General features: G+C 42.9%; 1 protein-coding gene across 9 annotated transcripts in view; it reads right to left on the bottom strand.

The window, feature by feature from the left end:
• Positions 1-27,093, bottom strand: part of TIAM2 (TIAM Rac1 associated GEF 2) — a 230,158-nt gene that overhangs the window by 151,955 nt on the left and 51,110 nt on the right. For 2 of the 9 annotated variants that reach the window (XM_081529175.1, XM_081529184.1), the window contains exon 1: positions 12,531-12,807. The exons of 6 other annotated variants lie outside the window; for them this stretch is intronic. The gene's annotated coding sequence lies outside the window, so the exon portion shown is untranslated. Of the gene's footprint in view, positions 1-12,530; positions 12,808-27,093 lie in introns of those variants that run through there. One more of the 9 variants, XM_081529183.1, reaches the window with a different exon arrangement.

Here is a 27,093-nt window from a genome sequence, read left to right as displayed (position 1 = left end):
GTCACAACTACTGAGCCCAAGCTTTGGGGCCTGGGCTCCACAACAAGAAAAGCCACCGCAAAGAGACGCCTGAGCACCGCAACTAGAGAGTGCTCACCACAGCTAGAGTTGGCCCACACAGAGCAACAGAGACTTGGCACAGGCAAAAAGAAATGTTTTAAAACATACCTCCTTCTGGCTGGAACTTAAACTGCCCAGCCTGGCTCTCTGCCTCACTTCTAACGCCTCAGGTGTCCTGCCTATCCTGGCCCCACTAACTATTACCTGTATTCTCTCTTTCACCATCATTTTATACTAAATTCCTTTATTAAGTCTTGTTCTCACTTCAGGTGAAACCCTAGGGACTCCAATTTGACATTAGGAAAGGAAAGAGGTAGAGTCATCATAGTCTCAGCTCCCAAGGAAACAAAAATAAAAAGACAAAGATGAAGGTTTTCTTCAACAGTTGGTTGCTGGATTTTTTTTTTTTTTTAGTTTTAATGTAGTGACACAAAAAAGCCAATATTCTATTTAGCTTACGTTTCACCTTTTTGCTATGACAGGCCTTGACGTCGTTAAAAAATATTTCTAATGCAGTAAGCGTGCTCTTGAAAATCTTCTGTATGAATGAGCCAGAAGGTTCTTTATCAACTCAGTCTTGCCTTACTACCTTCCACTCCTTCCCTCCCCACAGTAGGAGCAGAGAGCAATCTGGGAGGAGCTGGAATCACATTCCCGAACCTATGTGTTCTGCTCCGTATCCCGCCGGCACCCCGCTGCCATCATCCAGAGCTGCACCTGCTCTAGCATCCTTGTCTAGACTGCTGAGATCCAAAGCATCTCTGCCATTTTACCAGGTGCCCACTCCATCCTCCAGCTCCCCCCAAGGCCCTGCTCATGGATGAGCACTGGGGATCCATCCCCAGCTCTACTGACAATCCTCTAAGATTCTAACAACATTTTAAAAGCCCTGGGATCAGTCCTCAAGACAGAAAAGTACATCAATCACAGTTTAAGAAATAACAGTCTTAGTCCCTTCAGTTCAGTCACTCAGTCGTGTCCAACTCTGCAACCCTATGGACTGCAGTACCCCAGGCTTCCCGTCACCAACTGCTTAGTCCCTTCAGAAGAACTTAACATACAAGAAAAGGTGTATCATACCAACAGGAGCCTACTGCGTAGCACAGGGAACTACACTCAATATCTCATAACAACCTATAATGGAAAAGAATCTAAAAAAATAGATGTGTGTGTGTGTGTATATATATATGTATAACTGAATCATTTTGATGTACATCTGAAACACAACATTGTAAATCGACTATATTTCAATAAAAATGTAAAAATTCTAAAAAGATGTATTGGTAATAATTTGAAAAAAAAAAACATCAAATAAACTTATCAACAGACTCAACTTTTAAGATTTTTTTGTGTTATTCAGTCACTAAAGTCGTGTCCAACTCTTTGCAACCCCATAGACTGCAGCACGCCAGGCTTCTCTGTCCTTCACCATCTCCTGGAGTTTGCTCAAACTCATGTTTGCTGAGTCAGATATGCTTAAACCTTTTCCAGATGTTAGACAATCATGGTACATTAACTACTTTACAAAAGACTAACTTTATAAGTAAATTAACTCTGTTATAGAGAGGAGCTCATGACTAAGTTTATCATTAGGCATTGTCTTCCGGTTAGAACCCTTCTATCCACATCAGAGTCAATAATAATTTCAGCTGTTGACGGGGCATGAAGGAATAAGATCTGCGTAGGAGCCGGTATCTTGACGGCTTCCTCAATACAGGATGGCACCTGCAGTGGGTTGTCTTTCAGACAGGCAAATTAGTATTTTGGTTCTAGGTGGATAAACTAACAAGTTGCTTTGGGAAAAACATCCATAAGTCTCTTCCTCTGTTCAAAATCACTTTGCATTTTCTACCTACCAGCCCCAAAGGACTTGGAAGGGATTGCTGGTGTCTGAAAATCTTTCATCTCTGGAGATGAAAGGTGCCGATGAGTATTTTCTGGGAAGCACTCCCATGCATGCCCTGAGGAGAGATTCAAAATTCTGTCAAGAGTGTTGGCTGCAGGTGGGAAAAGGTTACCTTTGAGGTGGAAATTATGATGGACTTTTAATCATGGGGAGGTAGGGCTGCTCACTGCCAAGCAGAAACCAGCGACCCTTCCATTCTAATTTTTCCTCAGGTGCCACACTGGGTGTAACCTTGAGCCTTACCCTCCTGCTCTTGGGAATCCAGGTTAAGTACACAGAGTGCCTACAGAAGCCAAACCGGAATGGAAACATTTGTATAATATCACAGTTACACAATGGGACTTGGCTATAGTCTCAGGTCCTTCTCTAAAAGGAGTCAATCGGAAATAGAAAATGTACCATGTAGAACTAAAAATGGATAATAATACAATCTAATACAGGGTCTTTCTAAAGTCCTTTAATTTCCAAACTTTAGTGACAGATTTTAGGCATAACAAGTATCACCTTTTGAGTGGTATCAGAAAGGTTTAGCTCCTAATAGGGAATATGGATTTTGTCCATGTACCTACCATGCAATCTGTAAGAAACACTCTGTTTGCAACTTCTGGACCCCCCATCCTCCGCTGTATTTTTTTACTTCCCTGCTCTCAATTCTCTGCCTCTTTCTTGAGCTCTTCCCTCTGCATGGTCCTCAGTCCCAGGCTGAGTCTTCATCTCCTCACCTTTGATATTCTTTCTGGTGACTTCCACTCATGGAAGTCATGGCTTCCACTCTCACGGAACACCACCAAGTCTCCTTCTCCAGCTTAAATGGAAGAGATGGCTCGTCTCAGCTCCAGCGCACTGAGGGACTTACTGGATGTGCTACTTCAAACTCAGGATGACCCAACCTACAGTTATTCATTACTCCAGCGCTGCACTGCACCCAAGTTACCTGGTTCTGGGTGCCCAAGCCGAGATAACAGCCCCTCCTGCAGGCCAGTCTCACCAGATGCAACCATCAGCTACCCTAGTCTTGCCGCGCCTTGCCCTCAGTTTGCACGTGCAGGTGTCAGTCAACCCTTTGCTTCCTTGGTGTCTCTTTCATGTGTGTTTCCTCTCTGCTGTTCTCCATTCATACATACCCCAGGTGACCCGCCTGTTTCCTACAGGAATACTCCAGGCCTCCTCCACCCCCAAATCTCTTTTCCAGTAGTCAGAAGAAAACTCTAAAGCACAAATCAGATTCTGTGATGCTTCATCCATTACAATTAAAACCCCCAAACTTCTTTGAGCACACGAAACTCAACTGATGCTTCCAGCTTCTGTCCTGCCAGTCACCAGTGCAGACTCCTCAGGACCCATGACACCCTGTATTCTCCATGCCTAAGTGCCTTTCCTGCAACTAGAGCGCCTCCCTCTCCTGTGCCTGTTCAGCACATCTCTCATTCTCAAAATCAGCGTACATGGTTCTTCTGAGATATCCTCCCTAACATCACAGACAAGGGCTAATAAATCTTTCCTTTCAGATGCATCACTGCATATTGTACAAATCTCTGTTTAAGCACTTATCACACTACACAAATTCTTTGCTCATATGCCTATCTGTTCTACTAGGGCACAAACTCTGAGCTGTCTGTTCTTACCACAGCATCACCTAACACAGGGCATGGTAAACACTACATGAGGGCTTTCCTGGTGGTCCAGTGGATAAGAATCCTCCTGCCAATGCAAGGGTCATGGGTTCGATCCCAAGTCTGGGAAGATCCCACATGCCACAGGGCAACTAAGCTTGTCCACCACATCTACTGAGCCCACGCACTGCAACTACTGAATCCCATGTGCCAAGAGTCTGTGCTCTGCAACAAGAGAAGCCACCACAATGAGAAGCCCAAGCCCCACAATGAAAAGTAGCCCCCACTCACTACAACTAGAGAAAACCTGTGCACAGCAAGGAAGACCCAGCACAGCCAAAAAAATAAATAAATTTAAAAATGAAAAAAGAATCATGGATTCTGACTTATTTTTTAAAAAGGCAACATGAACACAGAGTATTTGATGAATGAACAAACTAATAAGCAGTCAAGTTGCAGAAGATAGTGTCCTAAGGTATAAACCCATTCTGAAATGCTGCTTCCACTTTCTTCCTATCATCCATAAATCCAGTTATTTCTGACTCAAGGGTCTCCCCATCTTTTTGAAGATTGCATGCAAATATGCCCCAAAGTTGTCTGAAAAGCCAGGGCATCCCAATTCATTTCTATAACACAGAAACTCACGTTCAGAAAATATTTCTGATACGTTTCAAAGGCCAAGCTGAATCAAAAAGCTCCATGGTGAAGACACATAAATAAAGGTGCTTTCTTGGGAACTGAGTCTCCACACCCCCACCTCAGGACATCATCATCTCAACATAAACTTCCCTTTAAAAGAGTAAGACAATCAATTTGCCCCAGTGTTTTTAAGACCTTTTACCCTTCATTATTTATAATTTCCCTGTTTAACTCATCATGAAGTAATTCCTGAGGAACTGCCTTCAAGTCAGGAAGAATACGCTTACCAGAAACATGTTTCAATGAATACTGACTACATGGTATAGGCTTTTTTTTTTTTTTAAACTACAGTAAGCCAAATTTCAACATAAGAAAGAACCGTCCAAACAGCAAACTCCAGACAACACATCTGGTGGCAAAACTCACAGGGCAGTTAAAAAACAGCAAGACAATTTCTTCAATGTCTCTGTTGTTCCCATTTTCTTCACTTAAATCAGTGGGAAGCGATAACAAAGCAAATCATCTGCACTTGTTTTATTTTTCTAATATATTTTTGCTGCTATTCACAAGATTAATGTAAAATAGGGTGTCTCTTCTATATTAAAATTACTGTGTACAACTACACGGGCCAATCTCTTTCTATGCTTTTACAATGTAATTCCTGGTTATGTACATTTCTTATTTTCTTTTTGTGTCTAAACTTCACACAGGCACAAAGATTACAAAGATTATATGCAAATATATGCTAATTTATAGAATCTTTTATAACCATTTCCTCCAAAGTATGCCATTATTATCTTCCAGTGAATGGAGCCTCTACTTCTGCTTTATTGACTACATCAAAGCCTTTGACTGTGTAGATCACAACAAACTGTGGAAAATTCTTCAAGAGATGGGAATACCAGACCACCTGACCTGCCTCCTGAGAAATCCGTATGCACATCAAGAAGCAACAGTTAGAACCAGACATGGAACAACACACTGGTTCCAAATCCGGAAAGGAGTACATCAAGGCTGTATACTGTCACCCTGTTTATTTAACTTACATGCAGAGTACATCATGCAAAATTCTGGAATCAAGATTAGCAGGAGAAATATCAACAACCTCAGAGATGCAGATGGTACTACCCTTATGGCAGAAAGTGAAGAGGAACAGAAGAGCCTCTTGATGAAAGTGAAAGAGGAGAGTGAAAAAGTTGGCTTAAAGCTCAACATTCAGAAAACTAAGATCATGGCATCTGGTCCCATCATTTCATGGCAAATAGATGGGGAAACAATGGAAACAGTAATAGACTTTATTTTCTTGGGCTCTAAAATCACTGCAGATGGTGACTGCAGCCATGAAATTAAAAGACGCTTGCTCCTTGGAAGAAAAGCCATGACCAACCTAGACAGCATGTTAAAAAGCAGAGACATTACTTTGCCAACAAAGGTCCATCTAGTCAAAGCTACAGTTTTTCCAATAGTCATATATGGATGTGAGAGTTGGACTATAAAGAAAGCTGAGCGCTGAAGAATTGATGGTTTTGAACTGTGGTGTTGGAGAAGACTCTTTTTTTTTTTTTTTTATAAATTTATTTATTTTAGTTGGGGGCTAATTACTTTACAATATTGTAATAGTTTTTGCCATACATTGACATGAATCAGCCATGGGTTTACATGTGTTCCCCTTCCTGGACCCCCCACCCACCTCCCTCCCCATCCCATCCCTCTGGGTCATCCCATTGCCCCAGCCCTGAGCCCTTGTCTCATGCATCGAACATGGAATGGTGTTCTGTTTCACATACGATAATATACATGTTTCAATGCTATTCTCCCAGAACGTCCCACCCTCACCTGGAGAAGACTCTTGAGAGTCCCTTGGACTGCAAGGAGATCCAACCAATCAATCCTAAAAGAAGTCAGTCCTGAATATTCATTGGAAGGACTGATTGAAGCTGAAACTCCCAGACTTTGGCTACCTGATGCGAAGAACTGACCCATTGAAAAAGACCCTGATGCTGGGAAAGATTGAAGGCAGGAGGAGAAGGGGATGACAGAGGATAAGATGGTTGGATGGCATCAACAACTCAATGGACATGAGTTTGAGCAGGCGCCAGGAGGTGGTAATGGACAAGGATGCCTGGCGTGCTGCAGTCCATGGGGTAGCAAAGAGTCAGACACGACTGAGCGACTGAACTGAACTGAATGGAGCTCCAGCTCTTCTCTGATTGAACTTGAATCAAACAATAGAAAATCAGGCTATAATGTTTACTGATACCTAGATCCAACCAGTCCATCCTAAAGGAGATCAGTCCCGGGTGTTCACTGGAAGGACTGATGTTGAAGCTGAAACTCCAATGCTTTGGCCACCTCATGCGAAGAGTTGACTCTTTGGAAAAGACCCTAATGTTGCGAAGGATTGGGGGCAGGAGGAGAAGGGGATGACAGAGGATGAAATGGCTGGATGGCATCACCGACTGGATGGACACGGGTTTGGGTGGACTCCGGGGGTTGGTGATGGACAGGGAGGCCTGGCGTGCTGCGATTCATGGGGTCGCAAAGAGTCGGACACGACTGAGTGACTGAACTGAACTGAACTGAAAAAGTGGTTATAAGGGACGGTAAGATACTAAGCAGATTCTTCTCACTCACAAAATTTCCAAAAGGGGAAAATGGAACCAAAATAGAGGAGCTTGCAGCTGAGAAGTCAGTAGAAGAGAACACGTGCTCTCCAAGGAAGGGCAGTCCTGGATTCACATCTTGCCTCCCCCATTTTCTTAATCAGGACTGAGATCTCCCACCTCACAGGGCTGGGGTGATAAGATGGTCAGTGTATATTAAGCACCCAACACAGACCTATCTTCCAAGCTCCAAAAAGCCTACCTGCCACTTCCACCAGGCAATCAAAGCTCAATACTCCTTCACCCCCCGCTCACCTCCAAGGCCTGCTGATGGCTCCTCCTCAGTATTTTCCTGGTGCACACACCTCCCTCCATCTCCTCTGCTGCCATTCAGTCCACAACACCAACTCTGTCCTAGGCTAATGCAATAGCCTCCCCACTGGCTTCCCTGAATCTACCTTTAAAACCCCTTTGGAGTCTTCCCCCTGCTCTTGGATGAAGACCAAGATCCTTATTAGGATCTGCAAAGTCTTACAAGGGTGACCCTCACCCCCCTTGTCAGCCTCACTGTCCTCACTCCTTACACTACAGCCACACTGCCTCCTACCTCAGGGCCTTTGCACACCACTCTTTTGCTTGAAGTGGAGGGATCTTTTCTATTCCCAACTCCACACCCAGCCTAATTACTACCTTTCCTGATCCTCAAGGCTAGGTCTGGCCCACCTTGTGATGAATTAAATACTTTATCCCTCCAAGAACTTTTCACAGTTAAGATAGTATATTTCTACTTACGTGATTAATCAATGCTTGATTAATCAAGGTATCTCTCTTGTACTTCACTCTAAACTCAACGGAAGGCAGGGACTAACAAGTCTTGCCACTATCTTAGTTTGGTGTTCCTGAAACAGAGCCTAAGAGAAGGACTTGGGTACAGCTGGGTCAACATGGAGGTCACTCAGGAGGAAGGAATGAGATGGAGTAGGGAGGGTGAAACAGAGAAGGAGGGTGAGTTACCAAGGTCAACACTGTGGACAACAGGGTATCCACCCCAGGCAAGAGCCTGGGAGCTTTAAAAATCCCTGCTGTGGGATAGCCAGAGGTCTCTAAGAACACCTAACAATGTGAACTTCGACATCAAGATGTTACACTGCTGCCTGTTAACAAGGCAGAAACTAACCTCTGTGCCAAGTCTAGAGCCTCGAGTGAGTTCCCACAGTCCAACTGGGTTTTCCTCTGGCCCGGCTAACTGGGGTCGTATGGTGTGGTGGCTGCACCCTAAGACATGGTTGGGGGTCCTTTTCTGAGAACTCTGCAGCTCCAGCAGGCTGGGAAGATCATAAATGGAAATACTGGTAAAGAAGTAATCAAAAAACGTTCTACTTCAGCGTAACCATTAGACCTCAGGAAGGTATGCAAAGAAGAATGTCACCAAATAATTTTTTCTGCGTCTATTGTTACAGTCTGGGCTTGCTTCCCATTTCTGAAATCAAAATCTATTACAAAGGATAAAAACTAAAGGAAACCCAGGGCCAAACAGGAAAGACACACCAGAAATATGCAGAAGTCCCATCAAATATTGAAGCCCGTCCACCCAGAGCATCCCTGGTGTGTCCCCTCTGTAAGTCTGCAGAGGCACACACGGCGTCCTCGCGGGGAGGAAAACCTCCAGGCTCTGGCATGGACCACCGCACAGCTTTGATTTCTGCCCATGCTCGAGGCCTTCACGGTCTCACATTTGATGTGATGTTACCAATGAATAACAAATACCAATAAAATATGATGTAAACAGGAGCCTGACAGAGAAGCTCAGAACTAGAAACAGAGCGGCATCTTCATGGTGAGGCTGAACGTGATGGCAGGGGTGGAGGTTGGGGGGCAGCAACCTCCTCCCAAGGGCCCAGAGGGGAAGGGCCCAGAACCCATGGCACAAGAGAGCTCATTACTCTGGAACCCCTTCAGAGAGCAGCTGGGGTTTCCAAAGTTCAATGCTCCCCCGTCTAAAAGAGAGCAGCAGGACTGTCAGACACACATTCAGCAACTTGTCTCCAAATCACCCATACCAGGCTGGCCTTAGGGGCCGGGTTATAAACACAAATTAGCGGCCTGACCCGCTGCCAAATCCGCTTAGCGCCTGCTCCTGCCCAGATTTCAAGCCAGAGTCACCACGCCAAGAAAGAAGCTGTTCCTCCTTCGCACTAGATCGTTATTTGACTTCAAATATAAATTTGCACTTGAATGCATGAAAGGGAAGTTCTGCTTTTGTATTATCAAAAAAAAAAAAAAAACAAAGGTTATTCTCCCTTGAAAATAAGAAGGTCACAAAAGTGCCAGAGAAAGGAAATAAACAATTATTTGCACAGGGTTATGTGTAGTAGCAGAATTTGCATTGTTGCAATATAAGAAGAATTAGAAAGAAATGGTTTGTGTGTCTATGAACAAAATTAACTTTGCCAGTCTGAAGGCAGGAGAAGGGGACGACAGAGGATGAGACGGTTCGATGAGATCACCAACGTGATGAACATGAATTTGAGTAAACTCCAGGAGATGGACAGGGAAGCCTGGCGTGGTGCAGTCCACGGGGTTGCCAAGAGTCGAACTCGACTGAACTGACCTCTGGAGAGGGGAGGGTCGGAGGAAAAGGAGTTAGAGGGGAAGAAGTAGGGGGCGTGAGATGGAGAAGGGAAGAAAGATGAGATGTTTATCTTCACCACAATAGAAACTAGACCTGGGGAGAAATAAGGAACCTAAAAGAAGAATGTTTTCTTTACTTTCAATATGCTCACACACAAGTTATTAATTATACTGGCCATGAAGTATAATTATGGAACTCAGTTTTAATGTTCGAACCCTGTCAAGCCTCCACCTGGAGTTACTCAAAAGCAGTTTGCCCCTATTAAGAAACAAAGAAATAAAGTCTCCTGACTCAGTAATAAAATTCCAGAACCGGAGCTTCTCTATGGTGCCTGCCAGCTCTTATACTACATTTGGTTCCGGGCCAAATGGAAAGTTCTGAGGAGGTCAGCTCTTCAAATTCCAGCCCAAAATATAGTCACAATTCACAATTAGAGCATAGGCAAGCCAGATACATAAACTTTGGTTTTAATGTTTTAGCAGTGTTCATGAGACGATACGCTTTTCTCTGAATTATGTGATTTTCATGTCTTAAGGCTATAAAAGCTAGACAAGTTTCAGGTTTAGTTCTTAAAAGTAGGGTACTGTATCTCACATTATGTGATCCTAACACTCACCAACATCATCAATATTCCCATACTGACTAAGGAACTCTTCAGTTCAGTTCAGTAGCTCAGTCGTGTCCAATTCTTTGCGACCCCATGAATCGCAGCACGCCAGGCCTCCGTGTCCATCACCAACTCCAGGAGTTTACTCAAACTCATGTCCATAGAGTTGGTGATGCCATCCAACCATCTCCTCCTCTGTCGTCCCCTTCTCCTCCTGCCCCCAATCCTTCCCAGCATTAGGGTCTTTTCCAATGAGTCAACTCTTTGCATGAGGTGGCCAAAGTATTGGAGTTTCAGCTTCAACATCAATCCTTCCAATGAACACCCAGGACTGATCTCCTTTAGGATGGACTGGTTAGATCTCCTTGCAGTCCAAGTGTCTCTCAAGAATCTTTTCCAACACCACAGTTCAAAAGCATCAATTCTTTGGCGCTCAGCTTTCTTTATAGTCCAACTCTCACATCCAAACATGACTACTGGAAAAACCATAGCCTTGACTAGATGGACCTTTGTTGGCAAAGTAATGTCTCTGCTTTTAAACATGATATCTAGGTTGGTCATAACCTTCCTTCCAAGGAGTAAGGGTCTTTTAATTTCATGGCTGCAATCACCATCTGCAGTGATTTTGGAGCCCAAAAAAATAAAGTCCGACACTGTTTGCACTGTTTCCCCATCTATTTCCCATGAAGTGATGGGACCAGATGCCATGATCTTAGTTTTATGAATGTTGAGCTTTAAGCCAACATTTTCACTCTCCTCTTTCACTTTCATCAAGAGGCGTTTTAGTTCCTCTTCACTTTCTGCCATAAGGGTGGTGTCATCTGCATATCTGAGGTTATTGATATTTTTCCCGGCAATCTTGATTCCAGCTTGTGCTTCTTCCAGCCCAGCACTTAGGAATTACCAAATCGGCACAACACAAAAGAAGTATTAAAAAAACTGTACAGTTAAATTTGTAGATTGTTATTAAAATCCTACACCTGGGACACATTCACAGTATCAAGAGAAAACAATCCATTTTCCAACCTGTAGGATATCTAGCCTTTATGCATAAGGCTAGTCTATTATTTTCCTTCTAAGCTTCTCTGTATCCTCCAAGGACAGTTGTGTGGTATTCCAGATAAGTATTTTTGCTGTCTGTATTTATCCACCGTTTCCACATGATTTTGACTGTCTTTCATGTATCCCTTTTACCCAAGACTTCTCCACATTATATCCACATCTATATTGTTTATTTTTTATTCAGTTATAACATGCATGCAATAAAGGGCCCAAATCTTAAGTGCACCTCTCCACAAATTTTACATATGTATGTACTCATGTAACTATCATCCAGATCAAGATATATTTCAAGAAATGTACATACGATTGTTCCCGTCCATACACATATGCGCACACACACCCACACACTCCCTCCATCCTTGGGATCACATTAAAGTTGTGGTATAAACAAACAGAAAACAGGTCAACCACAATATGATCAACTGCTAAAACAATGCTTTTTAGCTGACTACAGAAAAGAAAGTATTCAAAGTATCACTTAAATTTGATGCAGAGAGACTGTTACTACATTTCTAAGTCTTGAATCATTACCCTTTATTAAATTATGTTGCCTTGCCACTAAATCTGAACCAGTTATTTTCTTAAGAAAAAAAGAAGTTATAAATCTCAGAGTGGAAGAAAATATTTGCAGATCACATATCCAATAAAGAACTTGTCTCCAAAATATATACAAAAAGTTGTCAAAACCAAACACTAAAATAAACAACCCAGTTTTTTAAATGAGAAAAAGACCTGAACAGACACCTCACCAAAGAAGATACATAGATGGCAAATAAGCACATGAAAAGAGGCTCAACACTATTAGTCATTCAGGAAATGCAAATTAAAGCCACCAGGAGATATCACTGTATACTAGGAAAGTGGCTAAAATTTTCAAAAAGTAAAACTAACTGGTAACACAAAAGCTGGTGAGGATATGAAGCCGTAGGGATGCAAAGTGATGGCCAGTGTGGAACAGTTTCACAGTTTCTTATAAAGCTAAACACACATCTGCCATATAACCCCCTTTATATGGTGACCAAAGCCATCCCAAAGAAAAAGAAATGAAAGAACACAAAGTGGTTGTCTGAGGAGGCCTTCAAATAGCTGAGCAAAGAAGGGAAGTGAAAGGCAAAGGAGAAAAGGAAAGATATACCCCATCAAAGGCAAAATTTCGGAGAGTAGCGAGCAGAGATAAGCAGGCCTTCTTAAATGAACAATGCAAAGAAGTAGAGGAAAACAGTAGAAAAAACTAGAGATCTCTTCAACAAAACTGAAGATATCAAGGGAACATTTCATGCAAGGATGGGCACAATAAAGGATAGAAATGGTAAGGATCTACAGAAGCAGAAGAGATTAAGAAGTGGCCAGAATACACAGAACTATACAAAAAAATGATCCAGATGATCCTGATAGTGTGGTCACTCACCTAGAACTGGACATCTTGGAGTGTGAAGTCAAGTGGGCTTTAGGAAGCATTACTACAAACAAAGCTAGTGGAAGTGATGGAATTCCAGCTAAGCTATTTCAAATTCTAAAAGATGATGCTGTTGAAGTGCTGCATTCAATATGCCAGCAAATTTGGAAAACTCAACAGTGGTTAAAGCAGCCAGACCCTCTCCAAGAAAAGAGCTGCATATTTTATAGCCCCATTTATAGGACATTCAAGAAAACTCAAAATTCTGAAAGGAGAATCAAATGTTGCCAGGGAGTAGGGGACCACACAGAGCTTTAGGATAATGGAACTGTTCATTATGACACTAGGGTGGTGGACACATGACCCTATGCATTTGTCAGAACCCTTACAACTACACCGGGCTTCCCTGGTGGTTCAGATGGTAAAGAATCTGCCTGCAATGCAAGAGACCCAGGTTCAGTCCCTGGGTTGGGAAGATCCCCCCGAGAAGGGAATGGGAACCCACTCCAGTATTCTGGCCTGGAGAATTCCATGGACAGAGGAGTCTGGCAGGCTACAGTCCACGGCATCACAAAGAGTTGGACACGACTGCATGACTTTCAAATACACACATACAACTACACCACAAAGAGTAAAATAAACTCTTATGCAATATTTTCAAAAAATCGACCAGGGTATTAGGGGATCTCAGGATGACTTAAAGACTATAAGAAAGGAATGTGTCAATGGATGACACAACTTCACTGCAGTGGGTGGGGGAGAGGAGCTGATCTAAATAACTCTGGAGCCTAGTATTCCACCTGACAATATAAGCTAAGGACGAGATTTTTAAAAAGTATATGAACACTAAATAGTGTATTGTGATTGGTAAATCTGTTGCTCTCAGGAGTACCAGTTGGCAATTCTGCAACTATATATAAACCAGGACTGAACAGATTCACAAATAAACTGTGAATAAGGGAAGCCAGGATTTTCACTGTCAGAAAAAGAAACTAGGAAGAAGAAAAGGGAAAAGAATAAAATGAACCTTGTATTTCTGGATTATAGATGTATATAAACAGGTAAATAGATATAAAAACAAATATAGACGTGTGTAGAGTCTGTGATATCAGTATGAACTCATGTTTAAGACAGAGAAAGAAATGAAGATATCTATATGGATTAGTATATAAGCAATTATGTCCTAGCTCTGTTCATTGAGAACGCCTAAGACAAGTAGTGACATTCCAGTAGCAATGAGCACACTCAGTACCCAGGTCTTGGTTTCTAAATGCCATTCTCAACTAAAGGCTAATTTTGAGCTGGAGTAGGGAACACTGCAGATGAACCAGGCACATCCTATAGTGCCAAAACGCCAAAAGGCAACAGGAGCCAAGCTGAAAGAGTTTTCAGTCACCACATCCGGAACAATTTGAACAATATAATAATGACAGTATTCAGTTAAAACCCAAAGAATAAAGCAATGACTATGAGTCAATACTGATATAGTAACTGAATAAACAAACAGAGAAGGAACAAATCTTCCTGACAAAAGAATTGCAAGAATGAGGGATATGGAAAATCATCAACAGAACTGCACAGTCATACTGCTAAGGCTAGACAAATACTAAAAGCAGTGGGCAGTAAGTGAAGCTATAGAGAAACAGGGATTTTGCAATGCCTCAAAGTACATCACCCCAAATTTATTAAACATTGTGCTAATTTTCAGATATGACAACAAATTATTTGATACTCCTCCCTCCAGAAGGGGACCGAAATCCCCTCCCCTTGACAGAAGCTGGACATGATTACTTGCTTCTAACAGAATACAGAAAGTAAAAAGTAGTTATTACACTATGGAGAAAGCTGGCTGACATGACTTTAACCAGGTGATCAAAGTATAAGTCACATTGACATCATGTATCCCTAAAATGATGCAAAGAAAAGGGAACATCACCTTTATGCTATTCTGCCCAAAATCCATGACCTCAGTCTAATATGAAAAAAATCAGGCCAACACAAAGAGAGGGAGGTTCCATGAGATTCCTAATCATTACTCACCAAAAATGTTAAGGTCATAAAAAAACAAGGAAAAACCAAGAAATAGTCATAGACTGGGGAACACTAGAGACATAACAGCTAAATGGAAGGTACAGTCATGAACTGGATCTTGGAACAGAAAACAAGTATTAGTGGAAAAATGTCTCTCGCTTAATTATAGTACTATATCAATGTTAATTTCAGAGCATGGCTGCCTAAAATATCTTCTTCCTCTCCATTTTGCATGTGAGTGTGTGAGTGAGTGAAAGTGTTGCAGAGAAGAAGCCAATTCTGACTCCATGCTGGAACACTTTGACTTGCTTTTCATTGCTTTTCTTATTATAATCATATAGAAGGGCCTGCCTCAGAGAATCCTGCCCCTCTGATTGACTGTTAAACTAAAGTGCCTTTGCTCAGAACCCTGTCCACTGTAGATGGCAAAAAGAAATTAACACATCCCCTGCCTGAGGCTTGCCATTCTAGGAGATGTTTGCAAGATTAATGGCCTTTGCTTCCTCACCTCTCCTGCCCCCATCTCTGATCTATAAAAGAACCTGGCATCCAGACCCTGAGAAGATGGTTATTTTGAGGTGTTAGCCTGCCATCATCTCCTTGGTCAGCCAGCTCCCCGAATAAAGTCTCTTCCTTGACTCAACGCATTGTCTCTTGGATTCACTGGCCCATTTTGGGGTGAGCAAAGAGAGTTTGGACTTGGAAACAAAAATCGCTCAGTTGTGTCCAACTATTTGCAACTCCATGGACTGTAACCATTCAGGATCATCTCCCTATGGATTCTCCAGGCAAAAATACTGGAGTGGTTAGCCATTCTCTAGGCAAAACTATTGGAGTGGTTGTGCACACTGGTAAAATAGAACTAGGACAATAAATTGTTTGAGGACTTAATGAAATAGTATACATAAGGTGATTAGCTTAGTGCTTGTATATAGTATGTTTTCAGTAACAATATCAACTGCTGTCACTTTTATCAATGTCAATGACTAAGACTTTTATTTCAGTGATCTGTATAGTGCCTAGTAGTGGATTTTTTTCTATGTGATTATTAATTATTTATTAATTAGAATACATTTAATTATTTTCTAAGTTATGGTTTTTCCAGTAGTCATGTATAGATATTACAGTTGGATCACAAAGAAAGCTGAGAGCCAAAGAATTGATGCTTTTGACCTGTGATGTTGGAGAAGACTCTTGAGAGTCCCTTGGAGCTGCAAGGAGAGGCAACCAGTCCATCCTAAAGGAAATCAGTCCTGAATACTCACTGGAAGGACTGATGCTGAAACTGAACCTCCACGACTTTGGCCACCTGATGTGAAGAACTGACTCACTGGAAAAGACCCTGATGCTGGGAAAGATTGAAGGCAGGAGGAGAAAGGGACAACAGAGGATGAGACGGTTGGATGGCATCACAGACTCGATGGACATGAGTTTGAGCAAGCTCTGGGAGTTGGTGATGGACAGGGAGGCCGAGCATGCCACAGTCCATGGGGTCATGAAGAGTCGACACAACTGAGCAACTAAACTGAACCAAAGTTAATAATTACTTATTAACACTAATAAATATTTATGCAATATCTATTTCACATATTAACAGCCTTTATCTTCAAGGGTTTTACAGGCTAGAATTGCTTCTCTGGCTGCACATTAAAATCACCTGGGGAATTTTAACAATATATTAATACCCAAGCCCTACAATCAGAAATTCTATCTTAACTGGTCTGAAATAGGACAGGTTGAAAAACTAACCTAGTTGGAGGAACAGAACAAATACTTTAAAGTACATATAAAGAAGTAATAGTACCCCAGTAGCAGTACACACATCTAGCACCTAGATCTTGATTTCTAATGCCAAGAAACCAGGGATTCTTAGAGAAATGGCCAATTCTAGATCTGGTACAAGGAAAATTCACCATGATCAGGGTGTGTCATAGGGCTATAAAAGCCCACTAAAAACATTTCCAATGGCCACATCTGGAACAATTTAAGCAACAAAATAAAGTAGTACTGGATTATAACCTAAAGTATGAAATAAATATTCATGAATCCATACTGATATAAATGATTGAATGAATAAGTAAATGTAAGAAAACAGACACTCTTCCATGCAGAATTAAAAGAATTTATGTAGATCCTTTGACCCCAAGGAAGTGGTACATAACTCCCACTCTTTAAGGAAGGGCTGTGTAGAATGACTTTCTTCCATAGAGTATAGTATGAAAAGAGAGAGAGAAAAGGAGTAACTTTCCAGTAGAGAAACCTGCCAAATACTACTTCAAGCTAGATGGTCAAGGTTAACAAGAATAGTGAAAAGTCATACTGATAGTATGTACAATAGTATGTGATAATTATGGCCTTTATCTTTGTAATCTTCTTCCCCAAAACACATTAACCCAGTCTAATCAGAAAATTAAGAAACATTTTATAAAACATCTGACTAGTACTCCTCAAAACTGTCAAGGCCATTGAAAACAAGTCAAGTCAGAAAAACTGTCACAGCTAAGAGGAGGCTAATGAGACGTGATGACAAAAATGTAAAGTGGTATACTGAAATAAAAAAAGGACATTAGGGAAAAGCAGAAATTCTGACTAGGGGGGAAGGAGTGTCAGCAGTGTATCAATATTGTTTCATTAGTTATTAAAAAAAATAAACCATAATAGTAAAGATGTTAAAAATGGGTGTGGGGTATACAGGAACTCTCTATACCATCTTTGCAATAATTCTGTAAATCTAAAACCGTTCTATAACAAAAAGCTTATTAAAAGAAAATGAAAGCTGATCAAGAGGTAAGGGGATGGTATCTTGATATTGTCATTAAAGTGCAAAGAAACTGAAGAGTCATGAAAATTTTCAGGAAAGGGGAGGACTGAGATATAGGGAAAGGCAGGTATGATGAAATCTCTGAAGTCCCAGGACCCAGGAAAGCAGTAACATGAAGCTCCATCAGAACTAGTCAGGCAGGAGCACAGGGCATACAGGAAAAGTCTTAAAGACTGTTTGAGTCAACAATTTGTGAAATAAAGACACTGGAAGAACTTGGTTCGTTTTGACTGACTTTTATGGCCATATAGGCTCAATTCTCCACCATTTTCTCTCTAACGGGTTCATTCATTATCAACCCCAAATTTTCTGTCTCCTTACACAATGATTTTTCTCAGATATGCATATTAAAAGTTCGATCCTTGATTGGAGAACTAAGATCCTGCCTGCCACACAGCATGGCCAAAAAAAAGTTGTAAGAATAAAGAACTCCCACACACCCCTCATCCAGATACCCAGTTTCTCCAAGTATCATCATTTTACCATTTTTGTGTTCTCTCTCCCTCTTTGTATGCAAGCTTCAGAGTAGTATCTTGATAAATATATTGTATTCTTATCAACTGAACTTTCTAAATGTAAATAGTATTTCCTTAAAGTTTCAGTACTTTGGATGCCTGGTGTCATGGTAACAACCCATTTTCATTATACCATAAAAGGTACAGAAGATTAAAATGAATTTGAAGTAATATAAGGCTAGTCTCGACTCTATTCTGACAGATACTAAATTTATAAGAGCCAAAAAACATAGTCCCTCACTTAACGGAACTTACAGACTATTTTCCTAAGATTGACTTTTGTCATAGAATTTGTGGCTAGGCAGGTCATGGAGAATAGAGGTATTCCCATGTTGCATATCACACAATCAATTCCATTGCCCTTCAAAAATTTAATACTTGTTAAGCAGAGTCAGGAGACAGAGTATTTAAAAGTTCTATCTGTGACTAATCGATAGATCGAGTAGCTTGTATGTATATCATTGCAAATGGCATGTTAATGTGACATATTGTCTTGCAACATAAATCAATCACCGGTATTATTTTCAATGGTACAAGTAAAGTCACCATAATAGACACAGGGGTTTAAACCACATCCTGCATCTGTGCACATCTTAGTTTTTCATGTAGAGGAGCACAAATAGTCAAGCACAATCTTCTCCCACACACCTCCTCCCTCTTCCCACCTATCTCTCCTTCCTCCCACGTGAGCCACAGGTAACAAGTTAAAAAAGTAAATCCACTTTCCATGGCGGCAACTGCTAAATAAGCTGTGAGAACTACACTTTTAAAGAGAACAGTAGGGGGGGAACTACCACCCCAGTTTAAATCGCTTTGCTAAAGTCTTTGAAAGAGGTTAAGATTTCAGAAAACATCTGACTGAAAAGACCCATCGCTGAAAAGAGGGCATTCTAGGCCAAGAACACCTTGCCAGGAGACATCCAGGAAACGACGGTTTAGTAGAAAGAACATGGGCTTTGGAACCAGGTGGACTCGGGTCTCCATCCTGGCTTACTGGTTACTTACAAATAGTGCATTTCCGCCCTTGGGCAAGTTCCTGAGATGCTTTCCTTCCCTAAGTAACATAAATGTGGAGAATAAAACCTAACTTGAATTGGTAAAAAGATGAAAAATATCAAAACAGCACATAACATGTGCTCCATCACCAGGACCAGTAGAGGGGTCCAGATGGGGTCTCCTCCCGGGGCCTCTAGACAGCTCTCCCTCCTGGTTGTTTATCTGTACCCTCGCTGGGGTCTTCCATCCAAACTGTGTCTTTGAATCCAAAATCCCCAGTTTTCTTATTCTCCACCGGAGACCATTTGCCTCAATTACAGAGAATGAAGCAGTACATTGAGAAAGTGTAAAATTACTAAAACTACCAAAAACGACGTCAGTTCAGCCACTCAGTCGTGTCAACTCTTTGCGACCCCATGGACTGCAGCACACCAGGCCTCCCTGTCCATCACCAACTCCCGGAGCTTACTCAAACTCATGTCCATTGAGTCGGTGATGCCATCCAACCATCTCATCCTCTGTCGTCCCCTTCTCCTCCAGCCTTCAATCCTTCCCAGCATCAGGGGCTTTTCCAATGAGTCAATCCTTCGAATCAGGAGGCCAAAGTACTGGAGGTTCAAGCTTCAGCATCAGTCCTTCCAATGAACACCCAGGACTGATCGCCTTTCGGATGGACTGGTTGGATCTCCTTGTGGCCCAAGGGACTCTCAGGAGTCTGCTCCAACCACAGTTCAAAAAACAACTTAGCTTTTGCCTAAATCAAACACTCATAGTGTCACTTCCCTTATCGTGATATATATTTAAAACAAACACTTTCCTACAACTACCACATAATTTTCTGACAAACCAGATTTTTTTGTAATTTAAGAAAAAAATTGAAATGAAAGTATCTTGTTTGTCCTGAAATCAATCTTTCAAATTTCCTTTCCAAACATATGTTTATACCAGATTTAATTCGTGTTGTTTTTTTTAAGGACAGTTATTGCTTCAAATGAGAACTATTCTGATCAGTGCAGCAATTACAAAACTGAAGGTTAGATCAGGCGGTTAAAACGTACACTCAGAACAAGGTTAGCTGCTGCCAACACAACAGACATGCCAAGACTTAGCTGCAAGTCAAGTCAGAAGAACTTTCCAGCCCCAGACAAATCTAACAGTAATTACAGCACTAATTACCCGTCGCTAATGAGCAAGCTTGGCAACTAAAGTAGGTGTAAATCAGGAAAACACAGAGACTAAACAAAGTCATTTCCCATTATCTTTTTGATTTCTTTTTTAAGAGTTCGACAAAATCTAGGTATGAAATGAACTACCTGAAAAGGTACTCCCTTCCCAGACTCCACCCTGGAAACCTCTCTCTGGGTTCCCTGGGCAGAAAAGCACCCCTGGCCTCCAGGGCCAGGGTCTCGAGGTCAAGGTGATAAAAGGCCCCGTCTGGAGTTCACAGGGGTGTCTGGGGCTCAAAGAAGGCGCCGTGGGCTCTCTCAATGAGTGGATGGAGCATTTCAAGAGCGCTTTCTGTTCAAGCATGCCCCAAGTTTGTTTGTTGCACCATTTATCACGCTGTAAAAATACACTGGAGCAATACAGCCAAAGTCTCCCACAGCCCTTACGCTACCTTCCCAGAGAGGTGAGGGCCTTCCAGGCTCTCCTGTGGCTCTGGCTCCTGCCTCTGCCCCCACCTCACCGTGCTGTTTTCTGACTCCCTTATCCCAAACTCATCTGTGCTCACATCCTCCCTTCTCCTACTTCTTCCTCTTCTCATCCCGGCCCCGCTTTTTTCCTCACAACCTTGTTCATTCATTTGCTCTTTTCTTCTCTGTGCGTGATCTGCTCCAACAATCTCTCTCATTACAATGGACAGCAGCAAACCACAAAAATCGGAATTTTTTTTTAATTTATTTGGCTGCATCGGGTCTCAGTTGCGGCACTTGGGATCTCCATTTCAGAGCACGGACTCCCTCATTGCAGCGCCGGGCTTAGTGCTTCTCCACACGCGGGATCTGAGTTCCCCGACCAGGGATCGAACCTGCGTCCTCTGCTCTGCAAGGCCGATTCTTAACCACTGGACCACCAGCGAAGTGCCCCCCCAATCAGAATTTTTCAAGCATGCTGGCTTAGCCCACCAATGCCAATGTCTACCATCTAGTTGTATGTGACTCAGCTGGTAGCACCGGGTTTGTACTTACAGTGTTCATCTGTTGGTCGCTTCCCTCGCCACCTGAACAAGGAAGCACCAAGAGCGTCTGTGTCCTGACACCCCTCTCCTCTCTGCCTTACAAGGCAAAGTGCTTTCCTTCACTGTCCACTCCCTTTACCCCGTGTGTTTTCAATCACTGGGCCTCTGGAGTCAGGCTGAAAAGTCAGACGAGGAGGGCAGCATGAGGCGAGGAGGTCGGGATTTCTTGTCCTCACTAAGCTCAGGTTGCGGGGCGGGGTGGGGGCGCGCAGAAAGACGTTTGGGGGCTGGACAGCCACTGACTGCTGCCTCCTGGGTGAACCTGGGACAAGGAACCGCTGGGAGGGACAGACGGCACAGGGAGGGGGCGGATGGGTGACAAAGCAGAGAAAAACCTGGGTATCACGACCCCAGACTAATCGGTAGCTCAGCATCCCCGCCAGTCTCCCCATCTCCCCTGCTCACCCCACGTCCTCACAAATCTGACCAGGAAATCTCTCTCGAGATGCATCTCATAGACCCCTGCAAGTCCTAGAGCCATCGCTAGTTCACGTTGCGTTCCCAACAAGAATAAGCCATAGTAATAAATCCAAACGCCAGTGGCAATGGAGGCAGGGTTGGTTGGGGTGGGGGTAGGGGGATGCCACACAGAAAAGGGGACTGTCCTGCAGCGTCACTGTCCACACATCACCCCGCCCACCCCAGAGAGGTACAGGGTTTCCAGAAGAAGCTCTGAGAAGACCAGAAACCCTGGAGAACAATGGGTGAACCAATTCCTCACACTCACATTCTCCAGGCCCGTCTACCTTGCAGTTCTAGACTGCAGACAGGGCAAAGAGCCCTCCCTCCTTGCAGACTGAAGCAAAGAGAAATTGCTGGGCTTCAGGTTCCTCTGAAAGCTCAGGGAGTTGGACTAGAGCAGCAACACCTGCTGGCTGCCTAGCACAATCACCCTGGGGACCCCTGCTTTGAGACCCACCCCCAGAGACTCCATCTAGCGGGCCAGGGACAAGTCCAATGGTGTCTTTGTTTTAAATTCTCCAGGTGGCTCTTGTGCAGCCGGTGCTGAGACCATTGGATGAGGTCTCTAAAAGCCCCTCCAGCTCTATGAAGACAGCAGAGGGCGTGGGGAGAGCAGTCAGCAGAACTTGGTTTTAAGCCCACTTGCCACCCCTTCTTGTCCACATGATTCTGAGCAGGTCTCTCTCCTGCCAGAGTTACGCCTTCCTCACCTGATCGTGTAGATGACAATGCTTCCCCCATGTTATGAGATGGAAATAAAATCATGCAGGGGAAGAACCCAGATACAGTCACTAGTGTTTATTGTAACTACGGGATGAGTGAGCTAAAAACATCAGAGATGTCCTTAAGTCTTAGGCGTGTCTGACTCTTTGCGATCCCATGCACTGTAGCCCACCAGGCTCCTCTGACCTTGGGATTCTCCAGGCAAGAATACTGGAATGGGTTGCCATGCCCTCTTCCAGGGGATCTTCCCAATTCAGGGATGGAACCCGGGGTCCTGCACTGCAGGCAGAATCTTTACTGCCTGAGCCACCAGGGAAGCCCTACATCCTTAAGTTCCCCACTAACATAGGATGACCAGTGGGATCCTGCCTGCATTTAACCCTGCTAAGGAGGCAGTTGCTAAGAAAGGAGCTGAGAGGCCCAAGTGCCAAGTGGACCAAGCCCTAAGGGGCTGGGGGCTGGGCAGCTGCCTGCAACAGGACGGGTGGGGGAACCACAGGAAAAGGCTTTCCTCTCCCTCAGTGAACAAATGCTGTAGATAAAAAGTTAGAAAAAAAAAAAAAAGAAACAGAATAAAGCTGTAAATGCTGGCTTCTGGCCAATCTGCCAGGGTGAGGGAACTAATTCCCATACAAAACTGTTTCAACCAAGTCTATTTGTTAATTTATTTCAAAACAAGCCACTTTTTTTTTTTCCTCTCTCACTAAAAATAAAGTTTCCAAACAGCCCTAATTGGAACTAACATCACACAGGCAATATGGATCTGTCTCAGATGAAGAAGGAAAAAGTGTGAAGAAGTTAATTTTAAAACCAACCTTATTGTTCTTATCTTCACCAAAGGGTTACAAGAATTTATGATAGCATGCAGGGGCCCTGTGGGGCTCTAAGGCACAAAGCCTTCCTGTGTCCCTCATTTCTTTGATCACAGGGAACAGCCTTCACTCAGCCTCCATGATCTTCCCTGAGTTCCAATGGGCAGATTCAAGCAGTTGTTAATTAGGGAAGGGAGGGAATGTGAGAAGAGGGCGAAACAGTCAAGAATGCCTTTATCTTTGAGCTGTTTCGCAAATGCTGAAACCCCCTCTAGGTGGGAGACGTTAATGATTAACTTAATGATGGTATGCTGCCCACAAGCATGGAGATCCCAGACCAGTTGGACCTGAAGGTTGATGATGCTGACTCTGACTTAACCTCATCACCAACCCAGCAGAAGAATGTCCACCAGCTGATCACCCTCTCTTTGAACAATCACCATAAAACTTCTTGCTGTCTTCTCCAAGGAAGGACACGTGGTTTTGAGGGGATAGCCCACTATGGCCCCCTTTGCTTGGCAAAGTAATAAAGCTATCCTTTTCTACTTCACTCAGAAACTCCATCTCCACTATTTGACTCGGCTGCTGCTGCTACTGCTAAGTCGCTTCAGTCGTGTCCGACTCTGTGCAACCCCATAGACGGCAGCCCACCAGGCTCTGCCATCCCTGGGATTCTCCAGGCAAGAATACTGGAGTGGGTTGCCATTTCCTTCTCCAGTGCATGAAAGGGAAAAGTGAAAGTGAAGTTGCTCAGTCGTGTCCAACTCTTAGCGACCCCATGGACTGTAGCCTACCAGGCTCCTCTGTCCATGGGATTTTCCAGGCAAGAGTACTGGAGTGGGGTGCCATTGCCTTCTCCAATTTGACTCGGCACCGGTGTACAAAGGAGCTGAGTTTTCAGCATCATTCAGATGAGAGAATGCCTACATACCAACTATTTGGTAGTAATGAAGCCTATACGTTTTAGGCACGCGTATGAAAACAGTCATGACCAAAGCTGTGAAATGAACACGCAAACTATTTTTAGCTGGCATTATTTCTTTTAAAAATTCTTCCTTTTTTCACGGATCACACTGAAACTCAGAATAGGGAATTCCCTGGTGGTCCAGTGGTTAGGACTCTGTGCTTTCATTGCCAGGAGCCCGGGTTTAATCTTTGGTGGAAACTCAGGGAACTAAGATTCCCCTAAGCCACGAGGCACAGACAAAAAAAAAAAAAAAAACTCAGAACAATACAGAATTCCTCTTTGTTTTACAAATTCTCAATATCATTTTTTTCAACCACACCCTCTTCTTTGGAATACCATGATAAAGCCAAAAATAACCTGGCTACATTCAAACCCATGGAAAGGACAGCTATTCTCAATAGATTTGGAGCTCCTCCTCATTTCATCTTTTCAGACACCAAAATAAGCAAAGTAGCCTTCAATTCACCAGTAACATGAAGTTTTAAAAAGTTTCCCCGAAGTCTCTGGGGAAGGGGAGGGACAATTTTTTGCGAACAGTTTTCTATTATTCAAAAGGCCGGAAACAGTATAAAAGCCCCACTCGAATGATAATGGGGTTTGATTGATTTAGAGACCTTGTTCTTCACCTTTGATTTCAGATTCAAATTCCAGCTTTGTCTAAGAAGTGAAAATGAATCTGGCAAATCTATCCCAGTACCCAACTGGCACTGGGACAATGAGCAATCTGGACACTGAAATCTACGTCTGAAAATCAGGGATCTGGCCAAGTTGAGAAGCACTGGTTGCCCTCACCGTGTTTGGCAGTACAAGCTCTGCACTCCCTCAGGATAATGCGTCCTGCCACAAAAGAAAGTGTGAAGCATGCTGTGATTTTTTGCCTTCATTTTCACTTTCTTGATATGGAATAAACTCATATCGTTTTAATTCTGAAAGTTCCATTTCTCCTACAAAAAGAAGAAATTAGGCTATTACTGAAGGTGACACAACCCAGCGAGAAGAAACTCAGGACCCTCTCTGCCTTCCGCCGCATGTGTTAAGCCTCATTAAACGTCTTCTCGCCTGACATTTGTACAACTTGCTTCCAAGGAGTCCATCTGGTCACTGAAGCCCTGCTTTCAATGACAAAGGCTCCTAACAGCTTCATTAAAGGCCTGAGTGGCACTGAGGAATTCCCAGAGGTAATGAGATTCTTCTAATCTCTGATTGATGAAGTATTTATCTAAGTCTGAAACAGATATGAAGACTAATCAGAGTGGGGGGAAAGATGAGAAAGTAATTAGCCAAAGAAGAATATGGATCTTTTTTGACACAAGACTACCTCAAGGTCATAATTATCATGGAAATTTTATCCAATTCCTCAGAAAGTGCCTCTAAAATTTTATCAGGCCACAGTCTAGGCGAGAAATTCAAAGTGAATTGATTTCGGTCAAAGGTCACTTTGTCATGCTAAATTACAGTAGAAATGGTCATCTGGGAAGATGGTTAAAGTAAATGTGGACCGGAGTGAGTTTAAATGGAATAAACCGTTTTCCATCCCTAGGGGCTTCCTAATTACCTGTTCATCTTCTGGATGTGACACGTCTTGCCAAATCTTTTTGCTTCCGAGGATAAAGGTCAGAGGAGGTGAGTGGTTTGCTCTGGATACTCCCTACTCTATTCCTGAACAAAGACAAGTTACATTAAACGAATGATGCTTAAGCTTCAAGGCTCCTTCTAAAACCCAAAGTCTGGTCTCTGGGACAGGCCCCAACACATGTTTACAAGTACTCTTGTACACATTTTGGAAGAAAGATCTTTTCATCTTAAGGAGAATCCCAAATTGTATGAGCTTGACCTCCAACAAAACCTGGATTCTCCCAGACCCACACCCCTCTCTTTAGTCTTCACCTCATTATCCCAGAGCTTCTGCAAATGTCAGAGACAAAAAAAAAAAAGAAAGCAGCACACTGCTCAGGACTCCACCGTGGCTGTCAGGACTTCACCTTCCAGACATGGCCCAGGCAAGACTTCAAGAACAGTCTTATTTCTCAGATAGGGAGGAGGGCAGAGAAAAGAGGAAGACTTACTATTGCTAAAGAGGATGAAAACCAAATTCTGGTGATCTCAACTTTCTCATACAACTGACCAGAACATTATTCTTAAATTGAAAACTCAGTATATGTCAGTTTAACTCCCCATGGTAAACAGTGTACAGGGGGATGTGGCTTTTTTTTAATGAATTTTTTAAATGGTGGTAAATCATACACAACATAAAATTTGCCATTTTAACCATTATTAAAATACAGTGTAATGGCATTAAGCACATGTACTCCGTTGAGCAATCATCACCACCAACTGTTTCCAGAACTCACTTTGTCTTACAAACTTTTTGGGCCAACCCAATACTTTGTCTCTATGAATCTGACAACTCTAGGTACCATGATTCTAGCCCCATGACAACTCATGGGGCTTCCCAGGTGGCACAGTGGTAAAGAATCCAACTGCCAAGGCAGGAGACACAGGTTTGATCCCTGGTTGGAAAGATCCCCTGGGAAAGGAAATGGCAACCCACTCCAGTATTCTTGCCTGGAGAATCCCATGGACAGAGGAGCCTAGCTGGCTACAGCCCACGGGGTTGCAAAGAGTTGAACACAACTGCACGACTTAGCATGCACACACGCACAGACATGAGAGTGTGTGAAATCACACAGTATCGGTCTTCTTGTTACTGGCTTATTTCACTGAGCATAATGTCTTCAAGGTGCTTTCATGTTGTAGCAAATGTCAGAATTTTCCTTCTTTTTTAAGGTGGAATAAAATTCCATTGTCTGTATACACCACATGTTGTTCATTCATTTATCTGCCCATGGACAGTTGGTTTGCTTCTACCTTTCGGCTGTTGTGAATAACACTGCCATGAATGGGGGCACGCAAATACTTGTCTGAATCCCTGCTTTCAAGTCTTTTGGGCATATACTGAGAAGTGGAGTTGCTGGATTATATAGTAATTCTACTCCACAGTAATGCTAC

This window comes from Giraffa tippelskirchi, chromosome 9 (assembly GCF_054371585.1).
Source record: "Giraffa tippelskirchi isolate mGirTip1 chromosome 9, T2T-mGirTip1v1.2.pri, whole genome shotgun sequence".
Taxonomy (NCBI): Eukaryota; Metazoa; Chordata; class Mammalia; order Artiodactyla; family Giraffidae; genus Giraffa; species Giraffa tippelskirchi.
The sequence above is the reverse complement of the archived record's forward strand: the minus strand, read 5'-3'. Positions and strand labels throughout refer to the sequence as shown.